The sequence below is a fragment of the Taeniopygia guttata genome, chromosome 1A (genome assembly GCF_048771995.1).
Source record: "Taeniopygia guttata chromosome 1A, bTaeGut7.mat, whole genome shotgun sequence".
NCBI classification, from domain to species: Eukaryota; Metazoa; Chordata; class Aves; order Passeriformes; family Estrildidae; genus Taeniopygia; species Taeniopygia guttata.
In genome coordinates, this window is record NC_133025.1 from 71,369,976 (window position 1) to 71,385,387 (window position 15,412).

Below are 15,412 nucleotides of genomic sequence, written 5' to 3' on the forward strand. Positions count from 1 at the left end.
AAATATTGGTCCTATTCTCTCACCACAGGATACCAGTAACGTCAGTGGGAGCCCACTGAAAGATAGTGGGAAGTCTCTGGAAGTTACTCACATCCTGCATGAGCCCACGTCTCCTTGAAATCCGCAGCCGTCCCATCAGGACTGCTGCTTGTTGTTATTTACATGTGACATCCAACCTGTTTATGTTTTCCCATTCTCCTTTAACCTGGGCTCTTCCTTGAGAGAAACCATCTGAGAGCGATCTAAGGTTTAGTCAAAGTACATTTCAAAGTTTGGGACCCTGTGGAAATAAAGCCCTAGGAATTATGGCCTTTCTCATTTCTACCCAATACCTTCTTATCTCCAGGCAGTGCTGTTATTTAGAGTGTTGGATTTAACTGAATTTTCTCTGTTTTGGGATGTTTTTCTTATTTTTCTTGAGAGGTCCCTAGAGCTTGGTCCTGAATCAGCTGACCTCCAAAGGAATTCGGGCATCTTTTGTCTTCTCTCTTTTAACCAATCCACAGTGCTAAAAATGACTATATAGAGAATAACACCTTACTTACTTCTGTGTGTGTGTTGCCTCATATTTCCCATGCTCAGAATCACAGTATCTTTTTTTCCTCTGCTTTGCTGTCTGCAATTCAAGAAGGCAAAGCTATTCTCTTTTCTCAATGCTGAGGATCGGCTTATGCACCTTCTAGGAAAGAACATGTACATAGCTAATCATACATCACTTCATTAAGGGAAAAAAATCCCTTTATAAATAATTTGCACAAAATTTGTGTTCTACTCTTTTATGTTTCTTTGGGCCTTTCTGTTTCTTAGTGGTCTGCATTGCCAGATGGTTGCATAATCTTGAATTTGGGGGATATTATTCTTTTCCATTAGCATTGACTCAGTTTCTACCCTGCAATAATTTTCATGCAACTGTTGCTGAAGTCAATAAGGTCACGTTGCTGCACAGAATGAGACACTATCTCATTTATAGCATTGTCAAGATACCAGCAATAGCCTTAAAATTACAGTGCTTTTTTCATAGTTTGTCAGGTATATCTACTGACTTAATATGGATATTATAACTCACATGCCAGCAGAACTTGCTCTGGATGATTTGTGCTTTGCCAGAACTTTCTGTTTGAGATAATGTTTAGTGGGCAATAAGCCTTCTGCTCAGTGTTTTCTTATTGTTCTGAAATTATAAACTGTGATTAAAAAAATGTATAATGCTGATAAAATTCGGGATAACAGTGAATGAAATTTTATTTCCATTGCTCCTCTCTATTTTTGTGGAGAGCTAAACCAAACAGAGGTAAAAAAGCACCTGAGAACTAGTCTTCCCCCATTAGTGTGACTCAGGTAGCTGACTTACACTGAAATAAAGGCCACAGATTCCAGGTGTGCTACTCACTGACTCTGAAATGGCTACATTCTTCATCAGAGCACCCATATGCTCAACCAAAACACATAATTAAAATGGCCACAACAGAGAAAGTATTATATGCCACCTTAGGCACTGAGGACAGGCAAACTCACTGAGATGTGGCTATGTCCAGTGATGTAACATTGGATTGTCTTTTTCTTTAATTGTAATCTTCATTTCTGTGCTGAATGATTTTATTTCCAGAAACACACCTCTTCTTGATCAGCCCCAGCACAAACACAACAGAATGTGTATAAATAGAGAAGCCTATTTATTTCAAGTTATTTTTTTCTACTCTGCATCCGGTCAGTAGTTTAGATGAATATTTATATAGTTGAATGAAAACAAGGCGGGGGCTCTGGATCATCTGTAAAGGTTGAGAAAGGAGTGGGCTTCTCATTATTTGATTTATCTGCCTTCTTTACATAAATTAACAACCATGCTCCAAACAGCTAAAAGTCATAGCTAAAGGGTCTTCAGCAGCAATTTCATTATTTTGAAACACCAAATTTTAAAATCATTATCTATGTTTTTAAGAGTGTATGTCTTATAGGTCACTCCATAATCACAAAGACTGGGTGATTTTGGATTTTCAAATGTATGTGCCATGATTCCCCATAGGTGATTTTTAATCCCAGTTCACATGGACACTTTCTTGAAATCAGAAATATCTTTGGGTATTGATTTTACCTGTTCATCCTTGGGAACATCATCTTAGTTTACAGAGAAAGGAAAGAATTTACCATAAGTAAGGTATATCAAAATGATCTTATTGAGGGGAGAGATGTGGGAGATGTATCCAAATTCCTAAATGGGGAGACAGAGACAGCGGTTAACCATTGGTGACCAAGTGTTATAACAACGTGACAGGGCACAAAAAGTGATATTAACAGGCTGGGGCAAAGAAGGGCTCCCTGTTTTGTTGGGAAGAATGAAGTGACTTTGCAGAATTTCTGGCCATGGCACAGTGAGGACGGTGAAGTTCCAAGAGGTTCCAAGAGGCACTGGCCACATCCATGATGGAAGGCTAGTGCAGGAGGACACGACTGTCCATGCTGCACACCCACCTCAGGAAGCTCCTGAAGAGATGATTACTGAGGCCAAACAAGGAAATGAATAATGTTACACAACCTCAGCTTTGTACTCTCCCATAAACATCTGCTGCTGGAAACAGCTCTTGGAAACAGAGCTGGACATGCTTGGTGGCCATTTCATTTTCTATACTGCATTGCACCTCCTCCTCTCTTTCTTGTGCCATTCTCCATCTTTAAAGGGATCATCTTTAAAATTTGAAAAAGTCCAGTGATTATTTTTTGTTTTCTTAAAAGAAACATAAAGGATGTGCAGATCTGGGTAAATTTAGACACCATTCTTATTCACACTCTGCTGCACTTCCTTCATCATTGGCTACTGTTCCTCACATGTTACACCAACCAGTGTCTTCTCAAGATTTCAGGTAACCTCAGATTTACATGAATTACATTGTCTGAGTCTTTCAATGAGATTCTTGTATCTCCAGCATGATCTTTCCCTACAGTTGCATGTGCATTTCCATTTCATCTTCCTTGAGACTTCTGTCTGCAGGTCCTTCTGAGGTTTGTGTGCTGACTCCTTTTCCTCCCTCCTGGGAGGCACCTGCTTCCTGAGACCTTGCTCTCCACAGAGAAGTTTCAGAAAAGTGGCTCTAACCAGGAAAAGTGGCTCTAATTAGGAAATTTTTCTTTTGTCCTTCCCAAGCCTGTTACAACCCAAACACAAGCATCCATGAATCGCACATCTATTCCTAGGCAGAGACACCAGGAGCATTCACTCCTCCCAAAACATGCATAGTGCCAGCTTAGAGCCTAATAAAATCTTATCATAACACTTAGAGATAAAGGCAGCTCTGAAAATCAAACAATTATATGCGTGTGTGTGTGCGTGCATGTGTGTGTGTGCGTGTGTGTGTGTGTGCTGCCTACACAAAATTTAAAATAGAATCATCATCATCATGCAAATCTAAGGTTTGCCCCTACTTGCAGCAACCATAGGTTGTATTTGAGCGTAAGTAGCTGCTATGGGGCCTGATCCAACTCCCACAGAAGTCAGCGGGAGCCTTTAAATTCCCTTCAGTTGGAGTGAAACCTGAGCATTTGGATATTTTGTGAACACTACCACTATATGCTATAAAAAGCAATGCTTTCATTTTTGATATAAAACCCAGTGATGTCAGGGACAGACTGACTCTTGAACATGGGTCCTCTGTGCTATTGCACTGAAGATAATAAGTGCAATTCATTGCCAATCTCTTTGTTATTACTGGTGTAAAAATAGATCAGTCCAGGCAATGGGATTTACCACTCCTTTATTTCTTGACTGGTTTCTTTATTGTTGTTGTTGTTGTTTTTAAATAGAGTTCCTGTTGTGCTGTTACAGATGAGTTCTGGTAAATATTTATCCTTACACTGTCTGTAAATTTATTCCTTTCCTGGTGGGGCACTGCACAGCTCCAGATGTGCAGAACCAAACCTTTGCAGGAACAAAGAGGGCCCCAAGTGCAACTATGTAATGGAGAGAGGGCAAAGGCTGCTGGCACCTCTAGGAAGTTGCTGCATGCACCTTTGTTGAATGCAGCCATTTCAGATTTTAGGTGTATTTGACTTGGCCACAGCTGGAAAGAGTCAGGGTGAAGAATTACGGACAAGAAAAGGATGAAATCTTGCCTTGTGTTACCCAAGTCATCCTACACATTACCCAGCCATGTGCTGGTGGCACGATGTGAAAAACTGCAGCATCACCAGGGTACTCAAAACTGCATTTCCAGCAGCTCTCCTGGATTCTGCTGTGTTGACAATGTGCCTGTTCCTCTCAAAGGGAAAGGGACCAGCATCCCACTGGAGAAATGGATGCTGAGTTGCATGTGCCCAGCATTTGGACTCAAATTGTGTTTAATCCACTGAAGAAGGTAAATTCTTCCTCTTGCCTTTTTGGGAAAAATTAGTGGCAGATTGACCCTCAGCTGGTGCCTTGAAAAACAATAAGAGCTTGGTGGAGTCACCCCTGCTCCAGGCAAATATCACACAAGGGTTACATGAGCAAAGTGTACAGATGCACTTCGAAACACACCTAACCTATTGTTTGCTAGAGCACATCCACATGGAAGCAGGAAGCAGACTTCCAGAACATGAATAGAAGATTTGCTTTCTTATCTCATTGTATTCTAATGTGACTTGAGGCAAACAAAATACAGCTATGGGCTTTGTTATTTTAATTATTTTGTGCAGACAGTATAAAGCAGTATCACAGTGTATGGTTAAACATAACTCTTACTGACCTGAAAAATCTGCACATAATTCCAGAAATTGCACAGAATTCAGGAAATATTTTTCCTAATTGTCTGTCCTGACCAAGGACAGCTTTGTTCAGACCTCTGTCACATCATGGGATTAGAAGAGATCCACTCACCTGGCATTCAGGAGCCGGTGTCAGTTTTGCACAGATCTGCAGATCACTTGGCTGGGGGGGCAGGCACTGAACTGTTTGTATAAATAACTGTATTTTATGATAGGCACAGAAATTAGGGTTCACTGCCAAGCATGTGGGAGTCCTCCTAGAAGCCTGGATTTGTCCTGTGTACTTAACTCCCTTTGACACTTTTTAGAGGAGATAGCAATGAAATACAGTGATACTCACTGAATAGCTGGAGCAGGAGGAAAACAGTTTGTGCTCTGACAGGCTGAAGTGTTATAAAATATTTTTTGCAGCTATTGAGAGTTACAGTCTTTCATGTATTTCTTATGGGTCAACTAGAGTTGACCCATAAGAAATAAGGGTCAAAATCTTTCAGCAAAGATGGAGGAAGATGGGTGGTGAGTGGAGAAAAACTTTAAAAAGTTAGGTGAATATTTGATTTTTTAAAATGTGAGAAAATTCAAATTAATCTGAGAAGATTTGCAAAGGAAAGATTAAATTCTGCCAGTGCCAGTCCTGGAAACAATCCCCTGTTAATGTACCAAACCAGTCATATGAGCTAAATTTTACTTGCAGACTCTTTCCTCAGATGTGTTCCCACCCTTCTGGTATCTCTTTTTAAATATTATTTCCACTAAAAAGGTTAAAACACATTTGGCTACTCTGATTACACCTACATGATGGCGTGATCTATTTTGATGATGTTTTTCAATATTCATGACAGACAGTCCCACCCTTTAGGCTGAAAGTCCCTTTGATTTAGGGTGAGGACTTTTGCCTAATGATCAGGCCCTGGGGTGTTTGATTCATCAGTTACTACGTAATCAGCTAAGAAAAATTTAAATTGATAAAAAGCAGGAATAATGGCACAGATTCCTGGCAGAAAAACTACATTTCAGGTGGTTGTATATGTAAGAAAAATCACCCCCTTAAAAAAAAAAAAAAAAAAAAAATATATATATATATGTATATATATATATATATATATATATATATAAACCCTCATAGAGGTAGGAATGGGAAATGCAGCTAATGTTGTGTGTGCTACTGTGTTATACTGTGTAATACATTTACAACAGGAGACTCGAGGAAGGATTCAGACAACATTGTCAATTGTCAGACTGTTTCAAGTTGCTGAGAGCAGTTGTTGAGAGAAAATTGCTGAGAAAAACAGAGAATAAACTGCCACAATTCTATGAGACTGCGCGCTTCGAGAGTGTGTGTCCATACAGGAGCTGTAGAATCATAGAAGGGTTTGGGTTGGCAGGGACCTTAAAGCCCATCCCATCTCACACCCTGCCATGGGCAAACATCTTCCACTATCCCAGGTTGCTCCAAGCTCCATCCAACCTGGCCTTGGCCACTTCCAGAGATTCTCTGGGCACCTTGTGCCAGGGCCTCAGCACCCTCATAGGGAAGAATTTCTTCCTAATATCCAAGCTAAACCTGCTCTCTGTCAGTGTGAAGCCATTATCCCTTGTCCTGTCATCCCAGGCCCTTGTCAAGAGTGTCCCTCCATTTTTTTTCATAGGCTCGCTTCACGCAGGAAGGCTACAATTGGGTCACCCCAATTGGATGCTTAACAAAAAGCATCCAATCTTTGAGTCTGTTTTCAGGTGGCTTTTAGCCACCAAAGCTCCTGGTGTTTCTTTAGAGGATTTTCATTTTCTGAATTGCAAAAGTGATGCCACTTATCAATTGCCAAACCTATTTCATAATTTCAATAACCTCCAGGGCACTGATTAAATCTGAAATACTTTGGCCTATTTTAAAGGAAGTCTAATTGTGTTTTTAAGTCAGCCTTGGAACACATGATCCTTTATTAACCTAATAAGCCTCCATTATCCCATTCCCAAAGTTCTATTCAAGCCCTGTATTTAGTGTGAAGTACCATGCACTGGTTAATTAGAGCATAGTATCTTGGATGAAAATTATGAATCTTATTCTGCAGAGTCAAGGCTTGGAGAATTTGTTAATATTCTGCATGTGCACAGCTTGGTTCTTATCTGAGCCCTGGCGTGTGTTAGCAGGGCAATTACCTGCTCTCAATAGCTGCCTGTTACTTGGCAGAGGGGGTGCTGAACAGAGTTATTTCATCAAAGATAGGAAAGTGACTCATTTTGATTACTCAGTCGTGTCCTCTCTGCCTTGTGCATGCACAATGGGAAAGTCTGATGGAACCAGGGGAAAGAGAAGCAGCATGTGTTGCAGTCATTTCTCTTATTCACCACACCACTGTAGCAAAAGTAAAAAGCCAATAATTATAATATAATAAGGCTGAATAATAAAACATTTCACCTTCCCACATTTAGAAGGCAAATCTGAATTTGAAGGGAAATGACAAGTTAAACACATCAAGGAGCAAAGGATGGCGATAACTCAATTTCATTTTTTGTTTACCACAATTTCCAGTTTGCTTGGCATTTTGGTCTCTGTCTTTGTGTTTGTGTAGCAAAAAGGAGAAATGTGCTTTAAATTAGTGTAGTATATTTTACATGAAAACTGCATTTCCAAAAGTCACTCTTCCTAATCTGGTCTGGGAAGACTGAGTAGACAGTATGTGTCAGGTAACATTTCTAAAGCCTCCTCCTGACTTGGTGACCCCATTCCCATATTTAAGTGATCCAGGCCTGTGGAAGTCTCCTGAGACTCACAGATTCTCAAAATTATCTCTTAAAGACATATTCCATAATTTTAAAAGTTTTTCATAAAACAGCTCACCAACAATGCCCATTTTCCTCCTGAAAAAAATCATTAAATTAAAAAATTTGCAGCACTAAAAACTGTACTGCTAAAAAGCCAGAATAAACCATTTCCCCCTACAATAATCTATTCAGGTTAATGGTCTGTTCAATAACACATCATTATGCATTTTCCATGCTAATTAATTTAGTAATTGTCCCATAATCTAAAGCAACCTTGTTTCAGAAATTGGAAAACTTTAATAAAGGGTTTTATGACATCCCTGCAAGGTTTAGCTTAACAGTGTCATTTGAAACACATGCAGATTTGTGGCTGTACATCTGACAATGGCACATTAGTGTAGCAGCAGCATTTAAAACATATCATCCAGTAGATCATTTAAATCTGTAGGACAGAATAATAAATTTTTTTTTCCTTTCTGATTTTTAGTATAAAATCATCTTTTTTATCTCTTATGACATCAGCAGAAGGACATCCAGTAAAACAACAAGTTTCAATGCCATAAAGTAAAAACCTTCAAATGGTTTTCTAGAACTTTTTGAAATTAAGCCCTTAAAAAAAAACAACAACTACAAACCAACAAACACATCAATATTGAGTTACTGGGAAAGCCCTCTCAGATAGGGAACACACTGCTAACAGACACTTCTTGACCTTTCACCAACACTCTGTGGCTGTCCTAAAATCTTCTCCAGTGACCTTCATGCCTCCCACTGCTGAGACTGATCTCCTCAATGAATCCCAGCCTCTGATCACTGTTTCAATGAGGCTTTAAATTTACATGGCTTCAAATATCCTTTTAATACCCTTCCTTTATCTAAATACTAGTTCTCAGTGGAAAATTGTAATGGTTGTCTGCCAATGAGAACATTAAGACATGATTTCAATAAAAACAATGCATAAAATTTTGCCCAAATGGATATGTTTGAGCCTTTTAGAATGCAATAACTCCAATAATTCTATTTTTTTGTTCCACAAAAATTATTTCTCATTTCAGCAATCTCTAATTTTAACAATAACTTGCAGGTGTTTCCTGTTAAGTTGGTAATAATGTGTCCTGGGATAATAAAACTCTTTGGGTTTGGCCCATTTATCATATTTAAATTGTAACTTAAAGGTACATCCTGTTTACAAGGTAATAATAAACAAACTCTTCTGGAGCCAGTCCAATCTATTTTGTTATGTTGGGCTTGAAGAAACCTTGGATAATGCCATAGGTAGTAAAAGTTGACTCTCCCCTCTTAGCAAAAAATGGGGAAAAGAAAGGGGAAAATGTTGATGCATTGCCTAAATTAGGAAATTAACTTTGAAAAAAACTAAAGAGCCTCCAAAATGAGAAATCAAATAATCTTAAACCTTAGCTGATGGCCAGAGAATGAGAACACACCCATGTGAATTCCTCAGGGTGGACATCAGCACAAGATGTAAATGCGCAGCCCTTCACCCCTGCTCTGTCTCCCATGTCCTTCTGGGAGTCTCCTGCCCCTCTCTGGCTGTGTTCCCTGGGCTCTGAGGCAGCACTGCCCCATTCCAAGGCCAGTGACCTCCACCTGCCATACCCCTCCTTGCTCTGTGCCATGGCTTGGATTTTAAATCATGCCCCTTTTTGTCATAAGAAAAGACCCAGAAGGTTCAAAAAACCCCACAACCCTGGGGAAGGAGGCCAGCTCTTGAACTCACAAGTCCTCTGTTGGACAGCTGCCTTACAGAGCTCATGCAGAGCTCTCAACCTTGCCCAAATCCCTTGCACTGATGATCCCAAATTTCCAGCCCCTGCCGCAGTGCCAGCCTGGTGCATGGCTTAACAGCTCCAAGGTTTAACAGCCTGCAGAACCTCGTGCACTGGGACAACAGTCACTCCTTTGTTGAGGTCAGGACTTAGGGGGCTGTAGAAGGAATTTGGGTTGCCCTGTGTGCAGAGGAAATTAGCAACTGCAGTATGAAGCACAGAGAGATACCAGCATTCAAAAGCCACTTGAAAAATAAACTCCAGAAGCCATCAGTGCCTTCATTCACATTGTAGCTTGACTCCAGTGTTTCACAGTTATTTCTTAACAGAAAAATAGGCCCCAAACATTTTTCCTTTTTTTTTCTCTCTTTTCCTTTTTTTTTCTTTTTTTGCTACATACTGCACAGTATGAGTAATTCAAGAAGATAATAAAGGCTGGCATTGTATAGCACACTTTCTCATGCGTACACAAACCTCCTTCCAGCTTACTGAAGGAATCAAAGGGTGGAGAGTGTCTCCAGCATTTCATGTCAATGACGTCTTTTTTTTTCTCCAGTTTTAAGGCCACCATAAACTCAGTGTGATGAAGCATTGATGAGTAATGAGCCCATGACACATCATACTTTTAGAATAGCTCATATATTTGGCACATGCCAAATGCCCCATTTGTGTCTTTTCTTTCTTTCCACTCATCCCCCCAACTCAAGCACAGGTTATAGGTTCACAAACACCTTTGCCATGAGGAAGAAATGCAAGTTTATTTTCATTCTGAACAGCAGTGACATCCCTCACTTTAGGGTGCTGTGGGCAGCTCATGCTATCCAAACAGGCATCACACCCTCGCCAAAGCCACTGTCTGGACAGGCCAGTGGTCACCCTGAACTGGGGGCTCCAGCAGGCTGGATGCTTTTGTTCCTCCCTCATCTCCCACCAGGCATGGCACTGTCACCTTCCCTGAAGCAGTGTCACAATGGCCTGGAGTAGAGAGCAATCAGGACATCCTTGTGAAAAAATGCAGCTTCTTATTCATCAAGTGACTTGGAGGGAGTTGGGGGTGAACTTGCATTTTATTGAGAATCTGCTTTTCCTGCATTGACCTGGATTTCTTGGTAATAATTGGATTCCTGGATTTAAAATCACCTAGGAAAGAACACAGTAAGTCCTAAGTCATCAAGAGTGACCCAGTTGTCAGAGACAGACAGGAGACACTGCCATATGGGAAATTAAAAGCCTTGGTGGTGAATCTCCAGTGGCACAAGTGTTTCCATGCATGTGTGCCAGTCCTAACCATGCAACAATGTCCATCCTTTTGCCTGCTCTTCCTTGCAAAGGGGAAGGAAGGTCAGGGATAGTCTCCTGGCATAGATACACTGCAGACCACAGCCTTACCTTCTGATCTGGCCTCCTGAGGATTTGTGTTCTGCTGGAAATGTGGATTTCACCAGGTGAGGACACCCAGAATGGGGAGGCAGAAGAGAATTTAACAGTGCTGGAGACACAGCATGGGAGATGTTTTCCCAGGAAAGAAGGAGGCTGGACAAAAGCAGCAGTTTTCAAGTTTGGCCAAAAAGTCTATCTTGTTAGCTGGAAAGGTCTGCTTTCTCACTCATCACTGTGAGAGTACCAGTAGCACAAAGTTTTGTCTCATAAAAATCCTCTCCAATGTCTAGACCAGTGTACAAAGAGTTTTCATTTGTCATCTCCCTTTATCACTTTGCCTATGTTGACATATGGGACAATACTTTATTTTAAGCTTATTTTTTTCCAATAAATTTTTGTAAGTTTTCAAACATGTAAAAAGACTCACGTCTGCTCTCCTGAGAGGTCCATGATTTCTTTAATGGAGGCTTTCAAAGCAAGATAAAGGAATAGGGCATAAGGAAACTACTTGAAACTTCATTGTTTTGAAAAACATGTAAACATAACAGTTTTAAACCAACCACTTTTTCCCCATTGTTGCCAAAAATCCTATAATGCTTTCCACATGACTGTTTAAGCTGTAAGAGGTGACATCAGACACCCAGGCTGCCATGGAGAACATAAGGAAACCTGGATACTGCTGACAAACCATAGGCAGTTACTTCATTTCCAAAGTTATCAGGACCACACATGGCACAAGCACAAATTAATGTCATTTCTCAGCTTGATTATGCTAATTTCCCCAGGTGACAATTTCTCCTGGATGAGATAAGCCCAGTGTTCCTTCTGGGAGCTGCTCCTGTCACTCAATTCAGCAAACGAGGTCAATCAGACCACTTTATCTCCCCCTCCACTCTGGAAAAAAAAAATTAGAAAAAAAGAAAGAAAAGAAAAAAAGAAAGAAAAAAGAAATGGCAATTTTCTCCATTTCATAACAAAGCTCCAGAAGTTGCATGATCCCATTTCTGTAATCAGAACTGTTTCTTTTTTCCCCCCCCTCTTCTACAGGCAGGCTGCAGGAAGGATTTGAAATAAGGAACTAAATGAGTTTCTTGAAATTGGCTTTCCGTAGCAGAGTTACAGGAACCATATTGATTGAAACTAAGTCCTTGGGGAATTAATTTCTTCTGGCAAAAATAACAGTTCCTGAAACTTTTATCAGCATTTTCACATCAATAATTTATATTTTAGAACTTATTTTAAGATTTAGTTGTTTCTGAGGCTAATTATTTGCTTCTAGAAACATATAAAGCTAAAAGCATGCTGATAATCTCTCTGTACCAACCTCCTTTAGCCCCATACAAATCTTCTGGTCAGTGATAAATTTGGCAGCTCTGTTCTCAGTATTGGCTCAAACTCAGCTGATCTGAATGCTCTTTTAAAACAAAAACAAAAGCAGCTCCTCCTTTATGAAATACACGGCCAATGTTCACTCCAAGATGCAACTGGTTAGGCTGAAAAAGGGTTAAATCCCCATTTTCCATGGCTGCATTGAGTGCTCCTATAATATTTGCCTCCTTGATTTTAAGTCAGCCACATGTCCGCTGCTGAAACTACAATGCAGCCAAGTGCCTGGATCTCTGACAAAGATCAGGCTTTCATCCCTGTTATTTGTGTTACTCCTCAGAGTTTTTTAATGGCTTTTAGCAGAGAAAAATAACAGTCATGGCTTGGAAGTGTTTCAGACTGACCCAGCACTTGCCATCATGCAGCCCTTTCAGGGACGCTTTGGGATCCAGGTTCTGGCTGCTACTCCATGGGGATGCATGTCTTTTCAGGCAGGTCTCCTGTGACTGGCACAGGAAATATAATAATCTGTAATAATAAGGAGCAAAATTCTACATTCACCCCACAGCCTGGGGCTTGATGCTTTCAGAGAAGCTGCAGTCAAGTGGAAGAAACATTTATTTGATCACATCAGCCAGATCATGTGAGATTTCAGCTCAGCATGGTGACAGGACAGTCACATCATTCCATGTCACCTGTCAAAGGAGTTGCCCTTATTCATCACGGACATTAAGCTTTGCCTGGATCCAAATCCACACAACAGCTGCTTCTCTGCTTTTTTCCTTAAAATCTCTTTCTGCAAGAGGCTCCTTCAAGAGCTGTCTTCAAGTCTTAGAGAGCATGCAAACAGGTTTTTGTCTCCTTCTGTGCTCCACCCCTGCATCACTCCATGTCCCAAACACTTTAAATAAGGGGCACCTTGAACTTCTTGCTCACATGGCGTATGTTACCATTGCACACCAAAGTAACAGTTTTTCCATCTTTGAGTATCCTTTTCCTTTGCCTTTAGCCATCATTCTCTGCTAGACAACACCTTGGACGTTTCTTTCCTTAGAAAAGTGTCTGCTAAAAGTCACTCTTTGCCCACAGCTACCTGACATCACACACAGCACCACGCAAAAGCCTACTTTTCCTCATATTGGCAGTTTGGAAAGGAAACACACTGGATGGTTGACAAATGATCCTTCTGTAGGGGTGACAGAAGTGGCCTCAGAACTTACCATATGCCTCTGGTTTATGATGTAAACTTCACATTTTCCCAGAAGATAAAGGAATTTGCACACATGGTGAACTTGCCGTTGTCATTTGTGTAAAGATTTGAAGATGAATTAGCAACTGTCTGATCCAAAGTCCACTGAACCCAGGAAAGACTATAAAGAATCAAGGACAATAAAGACACAAAAGAGTACCGACAGCCAACTTACTATTATCCTTTTTTTTTTTTTTTTTTAGCTTAATAAAAACAGTTCAATCAACCCTTTCATTTATGCTTTGCAGCATACAAATAAACATCTTATGACACATTTTTCTTCCTTGGCAAAAACAGCTTAACAGAATAACATCAAATCTTCAGTATCAATCAATCCATTAACTTCATAGCCAAGTTATGTAAGGAATTAATTTTGTACTCAAAAATAGACTAATCTGAGACTGCAAAACGGTACCTGTTACTAAATCACAGGTGCAGAGGGAGGGACTGGTCTTCTGATGGGCAAAATAAGAATTAGCGGCTCTCAACTGTCCAGTGTATCATGAACTTACTTGGATTTAACATACTTCTTCTGCCCCTACATGAGCCATAATATGACCACAACTCAGACAAGATTATCAGGCAGCCACCAGCAGGCAAGAGCAAGGGGTATTTACCCAACAAGGAGTACAGCAGTTCCTCCCTCCTGCTTCCTCCAGCTCTGAATCCTGTTTTCTGTCCAGAAAACTTGCTCAGATGAAAAAGAAATCAATGTTAATTATTTGCCTGGGATAAGATTGCAAGTATTTTAGCCAAGCCAGGGCTCCTGCTGCAGACCAGCCCCCAGGGGAATGCAGCCATGCATTTGCAGATCACTGGTGCAGGACATGCACAGGGGAAAGACACACATGCTTTCATCCCTCCAGGAAATCCTGGGGAGAGAGATGGAGTCCTGCCCTCAGCCCTGTCCAAAGGGTTTAGCACTCCTCCAGAGCCTGATTAATGGTTGGCCTTTGTGTGATGCCCCTGAGGGCAAATGCAAGCTAATAAAAACGGAGTCCACACAGATAACATATAATTGGAACTGGGTTTTAGGCAATGGTCTTCCAGGCTACCTCATTATTCTCTTTGAACAGGCTTTGAATTACACTTTTGCAATTTTAGATAAAAGGGAACCAGTAGTTTTGCAGCATTAGCAAACTGAGTTAGATTGAACAGTTAGAATTAATGGGTACTTTGATTTAATCTTTTCACTTTAACCTTGAAACCAGCAATCAAGCAGCAAAATTATTTTCCCCTGCTCATGTTTTCTTCCTTCAGTCATCTTTCTCTATTCTGCCCTCTCAGGCACTTGCTTCTGGTTTGTTTGACTTTGGCCAGACTGCGTTTCCAATTAATGGGTGCTCTCTGGAACACCATCACAACATTTTCAGTATTGAACTGTGACTATTGAAGTAAAAATCTTTCTGCTGGTGGTGACCCAACCTGTTCTTCTGGCTGTGCTTTTTTTTTTTTTTTTGGTTTTTTTTTTTTTTTTTGCTCCTATTGAGTCCATTGTAATGGCCATCAATGTTGTGGAATCTGAATGAATCATAACAAGTTTCACTTATCTTTTGTTCCAGTGGCTTATACAGAGCAGAAGAAATCTCTGAGGAGCTCTCCCACATTTTCTCCTTTAGCCTCAAGCAGACATGGTCCCCCCCAAACAAGCCTAAATCAGCTATTCCCAACCATGAGCCTCTGACAGCCCTGAAATGAATTTATTCTTAGTCTTACGCATAAAACCATAAAACTAACAAGCACTCAAGTCTGTAGTTATGTGGCTGTTCAAGGCACCTCTGGGTAATGCAACCAGACTCATCCAGCAACAGCAGGATTCCTAAATTTCCACTGTAAAGGCCCCGGATCTCCTGGTGGAGGGGGAGAACACTCACATCTCCACCAGACCTGCTGTGGAGGCCTAACATAGACAACCGCAATGTGCTTGCAGCCTGAGGCCAGCAACACTGCAAATAAAACACGTGCAATATACACAGCTGATTTGTACAATAGCTTTATCTGAGTAAAGTGTAGCAGCTAGATGTGCCTTTTCATTTATTCTTTTATCCCATAGTTCCCACAGACTAGGCCACCTCCCAGACTTCCCTCTGCTTTGGACCAAAGAGGTCACACAAATTATAACAGTGGCAGAAGTTACCACAAGAGCATCATGTCCCACAATCCTTCCTCTTTT

General features: G+C 40.7%; 1 protein-coding gene and 1 long non-coding RNA gene across 3 annotated transcripts in view; one reads left to right on the forward strand and one right to left on the reverse strand.

The window, feature by feature from the left end:
• LOC115493495 (potassium voltage-gated channel subfamily KQT member 1-like) overlaps window positions 1–15,412 on the forward strand; it is a 315,875-nt gene that overhangs the window by 239,220 nt on the left and 61,243 nt on the right. The gene's annotated exons all lie outside the window — the stretch shown is intronic.
• LOC115493496 (uncharacterized) lies at window positions 6,138–14,675 on the reverse strand. The gene is made up of 3 exons (XR_012053781.1): window positions 13,857–14,675; window positions 13,211–13,344; window positions 6,138–12,518 (listed from the first exon to the last, which is right to left on the reverse strand). It is a non-coding gene; the product is annotated as an uncharacterized lncRNA (long non-coding RNA).